This window comes from Heptranchias perlo, chromosome 3 (genome assembly GCF_035084215.1).
Source record: "Heptranchias perlo isolate sHepPer1 chromosome 3, sHepPer1.hap1, whole genome shotgun sequence".
Classification (NCBI taxonomy): domain Eukaryota; kingdom Metazoa; phylum Chordata; class Chondrichthyes; order Hexanchiformes; family Hexanchidae; genus Heptranchias; species Heptranchias perlo.
Genome location: NC_090327.1, coordinates 101329704 through 101347335, shown reverse-complemented (window position 1 = coordinate 101347335; position 17632 = coordinate 101329704). Strand labels below are relative to the sequence as shown.

At 45.8% G+C, this 17632-nt stretch overlaps 1 long non-coding RNA gene across 2 annotated transcripts in view; it reads left to right on the top strand.

The window, feature by feature from the left end:
* Positions 1-423: 423 nt before the first annotated feature.
* The window catches only part of LOC137318391 (uncharacterized), a 301286-nt gene continuing 284077 nt past the window's right edge, over positions 424-17632 (top strand). For both annotated transcript variants that reach the window (XR_010961876.1, XR_010961875.1), the window contains exon 1: positions 424-512. This is a non-coding gene — a long non-coding RNA (uncharacterized lncRNA). The remainder of the gene's footprint in view (positions 513-17632) is intronic.

Sequence of the window (17632 nt, the reverse complement as noted above, 5' to 3'; positions counted from 1 at the left end):
TTATTGGTGAGACTTGCTGTTATAACTGCGCAGACTTTGACTGATAGCATTTCCGATCACTGTCGTTTGAATGAGATGCAAATTAAAATGGCTGTGATTAACTACTTTTGAGGCACATTTAAATATAAAATATTAACCAGAAATAAATATTAAATTCCTCTTTCTAGATTACATGGTCAGAATTTTTAATTTCAATATATTAATAAGCTATAGATTCAAGATGTTGAGGTTGAAATTGAACCTCGCTGCACTTGTTTTATAATTTTGGGGACCAACATCCTCCACCCAAAGAACGCCTGAAAGATATCCGACCCGATATTGGGGTGAATGATTTTTCAGGCATCCCTGATAGCCACCTAAAACAGGCGTTAGGCCCCTTACATATGGTAATAAGGGACCTAGCACCTGTTTTAGGCCCCCTTCACTAAAATGTGATATCGTGGAGCCTTACAGGAGCCAGGCCTGCTCCACTTGAGACTCTTCAGTGATTGCTGGGTGTCCGCCTCCAAAAGGTAAGTGTTTTTAAAAAAATACAAAAACATCATTGCTGTGGAGTCAGGAGGAACTGGAGTGCTCACCCCGATTCCACAGTAATCTGATCTCTCCTTTCTCCCCCCGTTGCTGCTCTACACTCCCCCTCCTGGGACTTACCTTCAAGCCATTGCCGACAAGACAAGCAGCCCGAAATGAATCTCTCTGAATGGGCAAGCTGCCGTGGAGGTGCAACAGGTGTCGGCAGTTCACCCAATTAGTGAGGCCCGAGACCCAATTTTGGGCCAGTCTTGGGCCTCCCGGTTCGGGCGCGAGTTGTGGTCACGTGTTGCGTGTTGCCTTTATGCCCGAAACTGGGCGCTGACAAATTTATACCACAGTGTGTCTGTGTTCTAGCAGTTCGTTTTGGTTTAATTCAAACACTTTCAAAAACTGATTTTTCTGAGACTCTCGTGTGTTCAGTTTGGTTCAGTCGGTAGCACTCTTAACTCTTTGTCAGAAAGTTATGGGTTCAAATCCAACTTGAGTATATAATGTTGGCTAGCACTTCAATATGGCACTGTCAACTCTACTTGGATCTTGAGATGGGTATAAACGATAGGTGTTACCCAGACTACCATTCGTCCCTCAGTTAGTACCACCCAATACTGATTAGCTGGCCAGTTGCTGTTTGTGGTATTGGCTGCTGTATTTTCCGACAAAACAACAGTGAGTCCAATTCACAAGTAAAGTAACTCATTGGGTGTGAAATGCTTTGGGAAGTCATAGGTGTGATAATGGGCTGCATAAATGCAAGTTCTTTGGGCTCGATTTTAGCACCCGCAATTGGGTGCGTAGGTGGCGGGTGGGGCTACGAAAATCGGGGATTCCCGGGGCGAGTCGGGAGCCCGGCTCCAACCCGCCCATTTCCGGGTTTCCCACTGATGCGCTCACATGCGCACGCAGCCCCCGCATGTGGGACTCCTGCTGGCAATTAAAGCCGGCGGGGTGCCACTTAAGGTATTTATTTAGGTATTTCAGGTCGTTTAGAGACCTGATTAAGGAAATAATTTACATGGGGTGGGATTTTGCAAACAACTGGGACTGTTTCCCGTACTGGGGGAAATGCTCCCAGTTCAAATGGACGTGTTACCCCGGGGTCCAGAGACATGTACCTACCTTGCGGACCCCCTCAAATGTACATCTTCCGGATGGGGGCCCCGTAGCTGCAGTCATGACCTCCTCGGAGGGCGAACAGCATCACCAGCCTCGCCGGCCACCTCTGACACGTGGAGCCCCACAACAGAGTGCTGTGACACATCCACCTGCACAGCAGGAGGGAGGGCAACCGCAGAGAGAGATGCGTCGCAGAGGGCACTACCCTCGCCACAGGGTCCACAGACTGAGGCTCAGCTTCCTGGACCTCTCTGAGCAGCAGTGCACACGGAGGCTCAGAGTCACTCGACATGTAGTCGTGGACATCTGCAGCCTCCTTCATGCCAAGCTGCTCCCGGCTGGCCCGAGCACCATCTTCTTACCTGTCGCTGTCAAAGTCACCACTGCCCTCAACAACTACTCCTCCGCATCCTTCCAGGGTGCCACCGGGGACATCGCCGACGTCTCTCAGTCGTCTGCACAAAAGAGCCCTGCAAATACACCTACACACCCACTCTGCAGTGACACAATGGGTGGCATCAGTTGTGGGTCTTCATTGTGATCCTCAGGAAAGGGCATTATTGCACAAACCAGACAAGATTCGCAAAGACGTGGCAGTAGTGGTGCCAATATAATATGTAATGTGAGTTGATCAGAAATTAAATATAAGTAAAAACCATGACAAACCCTCAAACACCCTTGTACATCCTCTTCATGCTCACGACATGTTTGCCTTACGCTGCCTACTGCACATATGAGATGCATGCCCTGTGGCTGCAGCACAGGTAATGGCAGGTTGAGTGAGGCTGACCGTGAAAGAGATGCATGAGAGGGTGAGTATGAGATAGAGCCATGAGATTGTATGAGGGTTGGGTTGAGTGGTAATGGAGGGATGAGTACTGGTGAGGTGAGTAAGTGCAGGTAAGATAAGGATGAGGTTTGAGTGGGTGTGAGGAGTAATGTGACAGAGTAGTGTTGGCTGTGCAGAAGGAGATGTGGGGTGGGGGCGGTGATGTGGCAGACGGAGTGTAGGGGAATGAGTAAGTGTACTCACTTTGGCTGACCTACTTAGGTCATTGGAGCGCCTCCTGCACTGTATACAGGTGGGCGATATGTTGGTGGTGCAGGTGACCTCCTCTGCCAGTTCGAGCCAGGCCTTCTTGGTGGCAGAGGCAGGCCGCTTCCTCCCGCCCGCCGGTGGGAAGATCTCTGTCCTCCCCCTCCTCCTCACCCCATCCAATAAGAGCTGGAGTGAGGCACCATTAAACCTGCGAGCAGCCTTCCCCCTGGGCTGCTCCATGCTGTATTTTTTCCTATTTCTCACAGCATCAGTCAGTGGAGGACTGCCCCTTTAAATAGAGCTCCTCCAGTTGACGCACCTTACTGCGCATGCGCAGTCTGCCCGACGCGCAGCTCAGCAGTGGGGAACCCGGAAGAACAGGTAAGTGGATCCAATCGGCCTGCGATTGCGCGCGAGGCAGACTGATTTCACCGGGCGCGTTACCCACGTGCGCAATCGACCCCCCGCCGCGAACCCGCCGCCATGGTAATATCGGGCCCTTTGTTTCTCTATGCAATCATAGAAGACCATTGACATGATTTCTTGGAGGTGGGCCCATTTACTAGTTGTCATGATTTCTCTACAAATAGCACACAGATGAAACTGTGCTTTTCTGTTATGCCAAGTTATCAACTTTTCTCCACTTTATTTGTAGATGGGGATTGAATTATGGGCAAAGAATTAAGGCAATCATACCTGCAGTAATCTAAAATGACTGAATCGTAGTGCTGCTAAGTTGGATGTGTTTATGATCACAATGATAAAATTATCTTGGATCTTTGAACTGCTGTTGGAATGAAATCCATTTCTTCAGAGCTGATAATCTTGGGAGAATAAATTTGAGGTAGTGAAACCACTCCCTCTTAAAGAGAAGGAGAAGAATTGGACCTCTGTCTCGATCATTTTACACTGTGGTTATTATTCCTCGGATAGATTGTATTTTAGGGACACGTCAAGGCCAGAGAGCTGAAAGCACATCTTGTCAAAAAATCTAACCATGGTCAAGTTCTTTACTCAAAGAATGATAAATGTTTGGAATAATCTATCAAGCAAGGTACCAAAGGCAAAATCATTATAGTTCACAATACAATTAGATGCCATGATAGGATAATGTACTGGAGGGTGGAACTTACATGGCTTTCCTTATGCTGTATAAATGCATAACACAACAACTTTAGCATCAGTAAGAAGCAGTTTCCAGTGTGCACTGATGCTAAATTCATACAGTGTAAATCCAGAGATAAGGACCTACTTGATTTCACCTTAGTAGCCTGTTCCAACACTTCTTGGAGTGATGGGGCGTTAGTTTTCTCCCACAGTACCCCACATGGGGTAGTTATGAGAAGAAAACTGAACGCTAATTCTACCTCAGACATACTGGCCTGGATTTTCATCCGTTATCCTGCCCCTAAGCAGACAGGAGAGTGGCAGAAACCGGAAAAAATGGTCAGCGAGCCCTATCGCTGCATCCCCACCCCAACTCCAAACTTCCTTCCCCTGCCGGGACTGCGGCTGCCCACCCCTCCCTGCCCGCTACATGCAAATGCCAGCAGTGGGGTGAGGCCCAGGTTCCTGGCTCGTTTGCCTCCACTCTGTCCCTAGGACTGTCTGGAGAAAAGTGACAGCAGGCCCAGGGCAGCAATGGTGATGGCCCCGAATGTTGTCAACGGAGGGAGAGGGCCTTGACTCCCTCCGATCCCTTGCCTGCTGAAGGCCTAAATCTCAGCTGAAGCCGACAGTGGAAGACTTGCTCCCGTTTTTGGAGCCCTGAAACTCCTTTAATGTTTCCTCACACCTCTTCTGATGCTGCAGCATGGTCCCACTGCAGCAACGCCTTAGTCTTCCTCAGGGTTACGGTGGGCTCCCACCTGCTGGCGGCGATCCTACTTGGAGACCACTATGAAAGCATAAGGAACCCGACCCAGGAAACCAGGCTGGGGCTGGGTCTGGGTCTGCAGATGGAAGTCCCCCATGGACCCTGTCAGGAAAAATTAACAGAAATCCAGCCCGATGTGTTCCTTCTCATTGCTATCAGAGTAGCATTAACAGAGACTTGAGAGGCCATTGTTTTTCTGATCTCTTGACTAGAGATTGGAGAGGAAGGGAGAGCTTTAAGCAACTGGAAGAAAAATAAATTATAACCTGGGAAGATCGAAGCTACCACAAAACTTCTCACTTATACATGGCAAAAACTGGTCTGTGGTTCAACACCGGGACACTAGATTTAGATCTCACTAATTGCATTTCCAGTGACAAACTGCTAATCGAGTGGCAGAGTAGCATTGCTGCTTCTCAGGTTAGTTAACGGAATGTCCTACTCTGGAAAAATCTGGCACTTCAGCTGGAGGTCAGGAGTGAAAATATACTTTCACATGTATTCACAACAGTGCTTTAAAGGAAGACCACCCCTCCTTGGTGATCCCCTTGGCAACCTGGTTGACTGCAAGAACTCAACATGTGGAGAATGAAAGAGATTCTGTGACACAACGGGGTAAATTTTCGTCTTGCCGCCCAGGTGTAAAACAGCCGTTCTGGATCGACCCCCACCTCCCCCCGCCCCCCCCCCCCATTATAAAGCGCCCAATTTTCATCCTATTGATTTCAATGGAAATAGAAAATTGGGAGGTTTTTGGCCGATCTGCAATGCCCAGTTGGAACGTTGAAAGTTTACCCCAGTGTGTTATCGTATCAATGTGGTTCATCGTTAGCACACCATCATCTTGTTCTTTACAAAATACTATCTTCAGTTACAAGCATTCGGTTGGAATACAAAGGGGAGGAAGTTATACTTCAGTTGTATAGAGCCTAGGTCAGACCCCATCTGGAGTAGTGCATTCAATTTTAGGCACCACACCTCAGGAAGGATATATTGGCCTTGGAGGGGATGCAGTGCCGATTCACCAGAATGATACCGGGGCTTAGAGGGTTAAATTATGAGGACAGGTTACATAGACTAAGCTTGTATTCCCTTGAATACAGAAGATTGAGGGGTGATCTGATCAAGGTGTATAAAATTTTAAAAGGATTTGATAGTTTCTCCGTATCGAACCTATTTCCTCTGGTGGGGGGAATCAAGAACAAGAGAAATTGGGCTATAAATTCGGCTGCATAGCGCTTGTTTTTTAGGCGCTACGCGGCCTCCTAAGGTCCAAAAATGGCATCCAGAATGCATGCGTGACGTGTGCCGGTCGCCGTTTTGGTAAAGGCGTTTGCACACGTGCAGATAGCGAACACCAGTACCATGTGAAGTAAGCAGAATATCCATTAGATCAATGTGCAATGCTGATTTAAAGGGATAGATACCATTTTGGCACTCAACGCTCCAGCCAACGCACGAACAGCTGAACATGTCACAGACGGCCTGGAGGACACCCCACCAGTGCTATTTAAATGGACCATGCAGGATTTACAGGTTAGTTGCTGGATTATTGCTTCTGGCTGATGATGCATTTGAATTTATTTTTGGAGGTCTCCTATACTTGAATATTAGGGCTAGAGGACATAGCCTAACATTTATAGCCAGGACTTGCAGGAGTGAAGTTAGGAAATGCTTCTACATGCAAAGGGTGGTAGATGTTTGGAACGCTCTTCTGCAAAAGGCAGTTGATGCTAGCTCAATTGTTAATTTTAAATCTGAGATTGACAGATTTTTGTGAACTAAGGGTATTAAGGGATATGGGGCTAAGGCGGGTATATGGAGTTAGGTCACAGATCAACCATAATCTCACTGAATGGTGGAATAGGCTCGAGGGGCTAATTGCCAATGCCACTTACTGCCTCCTGTTAGGCGCCACCTTCTCCTGCAAGAAAGTGGGACCCGTGTCAGTGAGTGTCCCGCAGGATGCTTGGGTGATGTGCCTGTCGTGGTTGAATAGCTGCCTGTGTGTGACATGTGAGTTGTGAGTGTGCGGCTTGCAACAGTGATAATGTGTGAGGGTGAGAGGAAGCATCTGATTGCAAGAGTTGAGTATTGATTGAAAATGTTTGTTGGTAGGTGGGTGATGGGGGGTGTAGTGTGTGGAGCAGTGGATGTGGCTAGTGGTGCAGTTGGTAGGAGATACCACTTGACAGTTGACCTCACTCACCTTGACGACTCGTGTCAAAGCATTGAACTTCTTCCTGCACTGCATCCATATTCGTAGTGCTATGCGCCTGGCATTGACTTCATCCCCTACTGCCTCCCACTGCCTCTTGATCATATGTCTGGAGGGCCTCTTGCCCCCTCTGAGGATATAGGATGCCCCTCCTTCAGTCCACCTCTTGCACCAATGCCTCTAGTAGAGCACCTTGGTGCACGTTGTCTCTCAGGGCTGGTACAAACTCAGATTGACAGTTTGGTGAGGTCTAACATGCAGATTGGAGGATGTGGAATTTAGTAGTGCACAACCTTTATTCAATATTTTAACATAACTCATCAGTTTGTAAACATAGGGACGGGACCTGCATCTGTGTTTTACGTGTGCGATGTCTGATCTCCGTTCAGACTTTGTGCGGACCTGTATCTTATATTTTGCACATAAGAGGTGCAGGCTGCCTTTAAGAGGTATGACGAGTCTCACATGCTGCCTGCATCGGAACGACCGGGCGCAGGTTAATCGCACACCACGACCCCCGTGCCCGGATTCGGGGGTCATCGGATTTAATCCCCAATATCTTAAAATTAGAGCTAGGCCATCCAGGAGCAAAATAAGGACGCACTTCTTCACACAAAGGGTAGTAGAAAGTTGGAACTCTCTTCCCCCAGAAGGCTGTGGATGCAAAGACAATTGGAGCTTTCAAGGCTGAGGTCAATAGAGTTTTCTTAGGTAAAGGATATAAGTTGAGGTGCAGATCAGCCATGATCTAAATGAATGGTGGAGCCGGCCCGAGGGGCTAAATAGCCAACCCCTGTTCCTAATGATCCTAAGAATCATTCATTATGGCTGCAAAACCACTGAGAGAGAATATAGTTCTATTAGGATTCCAAATTGTGACATATATATTCCCATTGCCTAATGACAACTTACAGAAGAGGAGCATTAGTGGCAAGAAAAAACTATGTATTTTTTAATTAATTATTCATCTGAACTCTAATTTACAGTTTTTAGCTATATAATAGCTTCAAGGGGTAGGACAGAAAGAGACTTTCAAAACATATTAAGTAAATAACAAATTAAAGTGAGTAAATAGAAATAATTTAATGAACAATAACTCTGAATTTGTCTGATAGATATACCTGTTTAGTTACCAGTGATGTGGACAAGACGTTTGGCACAGAGGAGGGTAAACATGAAAGAAAGAACTTGTATTTATATAGCCTTACACAACCTCAGAACATCCCAAAGCACTTTACAGCCAATGAGGTACTTTTTGAAGCGTAGTCACTGTTGTAATGTAGGAAATGAGGCAGCCAATTTGCGCACAGCAAGATCCCACAAACAGCAATGAAATAAATGACCAGTTAATCTATTTTAGTGTAGTTAGTTGAGGGATAAATAATGGCCAGGGCACTGGGGAGAACTCCCCTGCTCGTCTTCGAATAGTGTCATGGGATCTTTTATGTCCACCTGAGAGGGCAGACAGGGCCTCGGTTTAACATCTCATCCAAAAGACGGCACCTCCAACAGTGCAGCACTTCCTTGGAATGTCAGCCTAGATTATGTGCTCAAGTCTCTGGAGGGGGACTTGAACCCACGATCTTCTGACTCAGAGATGAGAGTGCTACCACTGAGCCAAGGTTGCCACTCATATACCTTACTCATCAGAGCAAAATGCAGCCTAGTCCTTTCTGATTTCTTTCCGGATCTCCAAAGATTCTGATGTGCATGCCATGAACCACCTTAACAGCCTCCTACTCCGAGTAGCTTTCACACTCACTCGGATCCCCCTGCTTGTGGACAGAGACTACAGAATGCACTTTGGACCATCGAGAGCATGCACATCTCAAACAGATCCTTATGCATTGCCTCGGAAGAGGCAGCTCCAAAGTGAAGCGGCGGTTTCTCCAACTGCTCTCCGAGATTGTTGCCATTCCTCATCTACAGCAGCAGTCACACACTGATAGTCGGCATGTCTGTATCTGTGACTGTCCCTATTGGCAAAGTGTGGAGTTACTGCAGCTCATTATACCTATTCTTTCCATTAGATAAGTCCCATTTCCATCTGGTAATGTCTGCATTCAGTACAATGTAACTTCCTACACAAATGAGGAATGGCACAGATGCAGGTTTTAAAAGGGAAAAACATCTATTAATGTAAAAATAATGCTCTGCATAATATTGACATATTTAAGTCAGTGTCTAATAGTCAAATGATATTCATAATATTTAAATGAAGGGTTCAGTGAGTGGGCATGTCAGAAAACATGATGGGATGTATTGGCAATTGGTAAAGAGCTTTAAAGATGCACAATCTCACAGAGGTGATGCTGTACTTTACAACTATCTCATCAATTGAATGTTATAACAAAGCCAGTCCCAATTGTTATCTGTTAAATCACCTTTCCCATACTTTCAAAAGGGAATTGGATAAATACTTGAAGGGGAAAAATTTGCAGGGCTACGGGGACAGAGCGGGGGAGCAGGACTAACCAGATTGCTCTTGCAAAGAGCTGGCACGGGCTCGATGGGCCGAATGGCCTGCTTCTGTGCTGTAACAATTCGATGATTCTATTCTATAAACCTTTACATGCGCATAAAACTCTGCACATGAATGAAACTCTGTACATGCATGAAACTGCACATGCATGAAACTCTGCATATGTTAAGAAAATTTCAAGGTGTTCTGGGACGACGTACCAACAGGTGCTTCCAACTTCCATCAGCAAATGCTGAGATGCTGACAGCATTGGGAAAACACTAACTGTCAAAGAGTACTCACTATGTTAGTTAATTTGTTGCTCACCATGTCTAAACAGTGTGAGGCAGCAACAAACAAAAATAAAGGATGTTGGGTTATGTTGCCAAATCAATTGAGTTTACATACCCAAAGGTCATGCTGTACAGTTCATTGGTCAGGCTACATCCACTGGAGTACTGTGTAACAGTTCTGGTTACTGTGACACAAGGGGCCACCCAGCTCATAGAGGAATGTAGGCAAGAGCAATGAGGCTGATCCTAACGTCAGAGCAAAGGGTTATGGGGGCTACTCTCTCTGGATGTATATTCAACACTTTGATAACTTTTTGTTTGAAGAAGAATTTCCTGATATCAGTCCTAAAATTACCTTTTACTAGTTTGAACCTGTGTCCCCACGTTCTACTTCCACAGTTTAATTTAAAATAATACGCAGGCTTATCTTTCTCTTTACCCTTAACAACAACAACAGCAGCAACAACTTGCATTTATATAGCGCCTTTAACGTAGTAAAACGTCTCAAGGCGCTTCAGAGGAGCGTTATCAAACAAAATTTGACACCAAGCCACATAAGGAGATATTAGGACAGGTGACCAAAAGCTTGGTTAAAGAGGTAGGTTTTATAGAAGGAGAGAGAGGTAGAGAGGCGGAGAGGTTTAGGGAGGGAATTCGAGAGCTTTGAGTCTAGGCAGCTGAAGGCACAGCCTCCAATGGTGGAGCGATTAAAATCGGGGATGCACAAGAGGCAAGAATTGGAGGAGTGCAGAAATCTCGGAGGTTACAGAGATAGGGAAGGGCAAGTCCATGAAGGGATTGGAAAACAAAGATGAGAATTTTAAAATTGAGGCATTCCAGGGCTGGGAGCCAATGTAGGTCAACGAGCACAAGGGTGATGGGCGAACCAGATTTGGTGCGAGTTCAGGCAGCAGAGTTTTGGATGAGCTCAAGATTATGGAGGGTGGAAGTTGGGAGGCCGGCCATGAGAGCATTGGAATAGTCAATTCTAGAGGTAACAAAGGCATGGATGAGGGTTTCAGCAGCAGATGAGCTGAGGCAGGGGCGGAGATGGGTAATGTTAAGAAGGTAGAAGTAGGTGGTCTTGGTGATGGAGCAGATATGTGGTCAGAAGCTCATCTCAGGGTCAAATAGGACGCCAAGGTTGCGAACGGATTGGATCAGCCTCAGACAGTGGACCGGAGAGGGATGGAGTTGGTGGCTAAGGAACGGAGTTTGCGGCGGGGACCAAAGACAATGGCTTCGGCCTTCCCAGTATTTAGTTGGAGGAAATTTTTGCTCATCCAGTACTCGGATAAGCAATGTGATGAATCAGAGACAGTGGAGGGGTCGAGGGAGGCGGCGGTGAGGTAGAGCTGGGTGTTGTCAGTGTACATGTGGAACCTGATGTGTCAGATAATGTCGCCGAGGGGCAGCATGTAGATGCGAAATAGGAGGGGGCCAAGGATAGATCCTTGAGGGCCTCCAGAGGCAACAGTGCAGGAGTGGGAAGAGAAGCCATTGCAGCTGATTGTCTGGCTACAAGTGGATAGATAAGAATGGAACCAGGCGAGCGCAGTCCCACCCAGCTGGATAACGGAGAACAGGCGTTGGAGGAGGATGGTGCGATCAACCATGTCAAAGGCTGCAGACAGGTCAAGAAGGATGAGGAGGGATAGTTTACCACAGTCACAGTTACATAGGATGTCATTTGTGACTTTAATAAGGACCGATTCAGTAAAGTGGCAGGGATGGGAACCTGATTGGAGGGATTCAAACATTGAGTTGCAGGAAAGATGGGCACGGATTTGGGAGGCGACAACACGTTCAAAGACTTTGGAGAGGAAAGGGAGGTTGGAGATGGGGCGGTAGTTTGCGAGGACAGAGTACGCAACACTCTTACATACTCTAGTATCACCTCTCAATGCCTCCTTTCCAGGCTGAAAAGCCCTAGGCTGAGAAGTTCCTTGGAACTGTTCCCACTCCACCACCATAACTTTGCAGGAAGTGCGGCCTGTTTATGCATGTAAATGTGGTTTCCGTCACACTTCTAGCAAAGTTATGGTGGTGGAGTGGGAACAGCTCCAAGGAAATTCCTGGTCCAAGTCTCTCCAGTTTTGCCTCATAGCACATACCCTTGGCACTGGAGATCAGCCTTCTGGCTGGTCTCTGCACTGCCTCCAGCGCTTAAATGTCTTGTGTTGTTTCGCTACCAGAATTGGTTGGAATATTTAAAGTGCAGTGTGACCAGAGTTTGAACTTCATAGAAAAGCGGTAGATGATAAATCAAAAGAGGTAATGATTGAAAAATAAAATACTGCAGACAGCACAGAGAAGCTGGCCCTAGTGTCAGGGGAAGAGTTACAAGGAATGATTTGATAGGATTTGAAATTTAGGATTCAAAAATGCACATCTCTGAGGCATCTAAGATCTAAGATACTTAATGGGTTAGAGAAAGTAAATCTGAAACAGGACATTCAGTTACCCCAGGGCACAAGGACAAGAGGGTGCCAGTTCAGGGTAGTGAGGAATAAATTTAAGACAGATGCCAGGAAATATTTCTTTACATAGAGGGTGATCAACACAATAGTATGATTGCCAGCAAGGGTATTTGAGGCCGGAAATCTGCATACTTTAAGAAACTGACAGATGTTGTAGTGGGTAAACATTAGGGCTGGTAATCTGGAAGGGTCTTCTTCATCTGAATGGATCTTGTGATTCTATCACTGAATCAACAGAGTCTTTGTGGAATATTTAAGATGGTGACAGCAGCAAGGAGAGACAATCTCTCTTTCTATTATCCTGACACTTTTTCTTGTCACCTTTGTCATTTGGTTACACTAGCATAGATTGGGAATGGTTGTTACAACACGGTCTTCTCCCAATACTCTTTACTCATGGTTATAGCAACAAAGCAGTTTCCAAGAACAGGCCCGCACCTCTTAAAATCCAAAACTTGTGCTCTGAGTAAATGGGTTCGCATGCTGCAGGACTAACAATGACCATTTTCTGGAGCTACACAATGGAAAGATTTATGGGATGTCTACGGTACCCTTCTGATTGCTTTAATGGGCAGAAAAGTAGCACACTGACAGGCCATACATTTCAGGCTAATTTAAATGAAACTTATTTACTGTGAGACATAAATCTATACAGAAGCAAATCAAATCATCAGATAAAATTGCAAAACAATACTTAACCCATATTGATACATGAAACCACTTCTGAAACCAAAATAGCAAAGCATTTCAGAATGATTAGAGCCTTTTTGCGATCCCTTTAACATTTGAATTAATAATTGGAAAATCATAGGCAGTACATGCTTGAATTTCTGATACGCCCTATATACCTTTGAAGCTCCCCACTCGCAGAACGTCAGAAATGTGTCAAATTTATATTATAGATATATTTTAGATCATGATGTAGGGTGAAGCCCATTGCTGCCACAGTACTCACCGAGCCAATGATGATAACTGAACCGGGTTTTCAACCTTTGTAAAATGGATGGGTAACATCACAATCAGTCTTTCTTTACAGAGTTGCTGACTTGGCCTTTGCATTAATTTTTTTTTATTCGTTCATGGGGATATGGGCGTCGCTGGCGAGGCCAGCATTTATTGCCCATCCCCATTTGCCCTTGAGAAGGTGGTGGTGAGCCAGCTTCTTGAACCGCTGCAGTCCATGTGGTGAAGGTTCTCCCACAGTGCTGTTAGGTGGGGAGTTCCAGGATTTTGACCCAGCGACGATGAAGGAACGGCGATATATTTCCAAGTCAGGATGGTGTGTGACTTGGAGGGAAACGTGCAGGTGGTGTTGTTCCCATGTGCCTGCTGCTCTTGTCCTTTCTAGGTGGTAGAGGTCGCTGGTTTGGGAGGTGCTGTCGAAGAAACCTTGGCGAGTTGCTGCAGTGTATCCTGTGGATGGTACACACTGCAGCCATAGTGCACCGGTGGTGAAGGGAATGAACATTTAGGGCGTTGGATGGGGTGCCAATCAAGCGGGCTACTTAGTCCTGGATGGTGTCGAGCTTCTTGAGTGTTGTTGGAGCTGCACTCATCCAGGCAAGTGGAGAGTATTCCATCACACTCCTGACTTGTGCCTTGTAGATGGTGGAAAGGCTTTGTGGAGTCAGGAGGTGAGTCACTCACCGCAGAATACCCAGCCTCTGACCTGCTCTTGTAGCCAAAGTATTTATGTGGCTGGTCCAGTTAAGTTTCTGGTCAATAGTGACCCCCAGGATTTTGATGGTAGGGGATTCGGCGATGGTAATGCTGTTGAAAATCAAGGGGAGGTGGTTAGACTCTCTCTTGTTGGAGATGGTCATTGCCTGGCATTTGTCTGGCACGAATGTTACTTGCCACTTATGAGCCCAAGCCTGGATGTTGTCCAGGTCTTGCTGCATGCGGGCACGGACTGCTTCAATATCTGAGGGGTTGCAAAAGGAAATGATGTCCAATTCTATCTGTTTCTGCCCACAGTTGTTGCTTGTCTTTCAGATAGTTAACTATTCTGACAGGGTGATCCACCAGCCTCATGTTTGATGGCCCTTGATGAGAAACAAAATGCTGCTTCCTGATGGGTTACTCTGTAATTGTTGCAAATAGAAGATAGATGTCAAATTATTGTCATTAATATTTTTCTCCTCTGAGGACGTCATCTATCCAGTTCAAAAGCTTGAGAGATATGTCAAAGGAGACCAGAAAGTCAGTGAGGCTGGAATGATTTAACCAAATAAAGCCTCTAGAAATGTCAAGAACTACCGATCCAATTTTGTGCAGGGCCTCGAAAGAACCACTTCATCTCTGCATCAAGAGACTGAGAGCTCATTGACAAGTAAATTATTTCGCTCTTAAGGTAAATTGGTAACCAGGTAACAGGTTGCTGTGTTTGAGATGTCGAGACAGTGTTCATTTGTTGTGCTTCCCATTAGCTGTGACAGAGATGGATAGCTCTGTGTCGTGATCAGAATTTGACTTTATCCCTTCTTGTGATCTAGGCACAATGGTGAACAAAACCAATCCCCTGAACTCAAGTCGATTTCACTCACCCCATAATCAGCATGTTTGGCCCATTCCAATGGAAGTTGCTGAGTTAAGATTCACGTTGCCTCATTTTGCACAGCTGCTTAGAAAAAATACACAATTAGGATAAAAACCTAAGAAAATGGCACAATATGATGTCTGCCACTTTTACTAGCAAGTCAAGATACACTAGTCAAGATATACTGGGGAGAAAAAAAGCTCACGTTCCTGTGTTAAAAACAAATGGCAAATATTGAGTGGGCGTTCACAGTATCGTAAATTCACAGAATCATGTTTTTGAAATTTTCCAAATGGTAATATTAAAGAGCAGGTGTTCTTGTCGTGACAGGGCATGTAAAGTCTATTGCACAGAGTAAGGACAACATGAAAGATGTCCAGGTTTCCATATCAGTTCATCAGCAATTAAGCAGCTGTATGAATTAGAGGGGGCCAGGAAGTGGCATTTTCTCAAAGGAATAATTAACAGTCTGACAAAGAGCTGCTTCTATTTTTCTATTTTGGGCCACTCTCACCCTGTTCCATAGGGATTAATTTCTCATGCTGTATATATTTGCAGGAGATTAAGATGCTGTGTCTAATGGTCTGAGCTACATCTGTAAATGCTCATCAATTTTCTAAGACCAGGTTCTTAATTAAATGATAAGGGGATGTAGTTTATAAACACAGCACATTTTAATTAAGTTCCTTATCAAACCATGCAAATTGCCGAAGTCTATTTATAAAATTAAAGTTATTACAACTATATTTGATGGAGAGCCTTGCTGTAAAGAACCATTCTATACGTATGTTTTCCCGTTGTAAATCTTGGGTTCAAGCATTTCAAAAAGTTCCAGGAAGGAAAGAAACAAAGAGAAAAATGGAACAAATTTCCTTGAACACAGATTCATTTCAAAATTCTGAAGAGATTGTATTCCACCTTCCTCATTTTCCCCATCAACTTTCTCCTCCATCCTGAATGCATCGATTCCTTGTTAGGGTGTAGCCCCATGGGTGCTGTGAGCTCCCTAGTGCCTCACCCAAGTGCCCATTCTTCAGGTGTGACTCTAGTTAGTTGGTGTTGGCATTTCATTTTTCCATAGAGGGCAGTTTGGGCGCACACACTTATCACTATACATATTCCGTAAACTTATAACATCTCAAGAATATTTTCTTTCCAGCTCAAATTGGGACATAATAAAAGATAAGAGACTGGAGGAGAGCCCAGAAATATCAAGCAGAGACACAACCACAATACCATCACGCAGTATATTGCAATGCAAGCATTGTTTGATGGTATCTATTGGAGACAGAACTGCAACATATGGTCCTCTACCATTATTATAGAGAAAGGAAGAAAGACTTGCATTTATATAGCACCTTTCATGACCATAGGAAGTCCCAAAGCACATTACAGCAAATTAAGTACTTTTGAAGTGTAGTCACTGCTGTGACGTAGGAAACACAACAGCCAATTTGCACACAGCAAGGTCCCACAAACAGCAATGAGATAATGATCAGATAATCTGTTTTTAATGTTGGTTGAGGGATAAATATTGAACACTGGAGAGAACTAACCTGCTCTTTTCTGAATTGTGCCATGGGATCTTTTATGACCACTTGAGAGGGCAGATGTCAGTTTAACATCTTATCCAAAAGATGGCACCTCCAACAATGCAGCACACCCTCAGTACTACACTGGAGTGTCAGCCTAGATTTTGTGCTCATGGCTCTGGTGTGAGAGGCAGTCTGCCAGCACTGTCAGTGTCCCCAAGGGAACAAGCACCCTGTGATCCATTCGGCAATGATTGCTCCACATCCTTGATCTTGACATCAAGGCAGCATTTGACCGAGTGTGGCCCCAAGGGGCCCTAGTAAAATTGAAGTCAATGGGAATCAGGGGGAAAACTCTCCAGTGGCTGGAGTCATACCAAGCACAAAGGAAGATGGTAGTGGTTGTTGGTGGCCAATCATCTCAGCCTCAGGACATTGCTGCAGGAGTTCCTCAGGGCAGTGTCTTAGGCTCAACCATCTTCAGCTGCTTCATCAATGACCTTCCCTCCATCATACGGTCAGAAATAGGGATGTTTGCTGATGATTGCACAGTGTTCAGTTCCATTCGGAACTCCTCAGATAATGAAGCAGTCCGTGCCCGCATGCAGCAAGACCTGGACAACATCCAGGCTTGGGCTGATAAGTGGCAAATAACATTCGTGCCAGACAAGTGCCAGGCAATGACCATCTCCAACAAGAGAGTGTCTAACCACCTCCCCTTGACATTCAATGGCATTACCTTTGCCGAATCCCCCACCATCAACATCCTGGGGGTCACCATTGACCAGAAATTTAACTGGACCAGCCATATAAATACTGTGGCTACAAGAGCAGGTCAGAGGCTGGGTATTCTGCGGTGAGTGACTCATCTCCTGATTTCCCAAAACCTTTCCACCATCTACAAGGCACAAGTCAGGAGTGTGATGGAATACTCTCCATTTGCCTGGATGAGTGCAGCTCCAACAACACTCAAGAAGTTCGATATCATCCAGGACAAAGCAGCCCGCTTGATTGGCACCCCGTCCACCACCCTAAACATTCACTCCCTTCACCACCGGTGCACCGTGGCTGCAATGCAGCAACTCGCCAAGGCTTCTTCAGCAGCACCGCCCAAACCTGCGACCTCTACCACCTAGAAGGACAAGGGCAGCAGGCACATGCGAACAACACCACCTGCACGTTCCCCTCCAAGTCACACACCATCCCGACTTGGAAATATATCGCCGGTCCTTCATCGTCGCTGGGTCAAAATCCTAGAACTCCCTACCTAACAGCACTGTGGGAGAACCTTCACCACATGGACTGCAGCGGTTCAAGAAGGTAACTCATCACCACCTTCTCAACGGCAATTAGGGATGAGCAATAAATGCTGGCCTTGCCAGCGACACCCACATCCCATGAACAAATAAAAAAAAACACACTCTGGAGGATGTGAGCTTGCAGATATAGCACCAGATGAGTCACAGGGCACAGCTGCTGAGGAGCAAGTGTTGATACCAGAGCAGGAGCGGAAACTTGCTGCCCAAGTGGTTAAGTAGTTAGTAGAA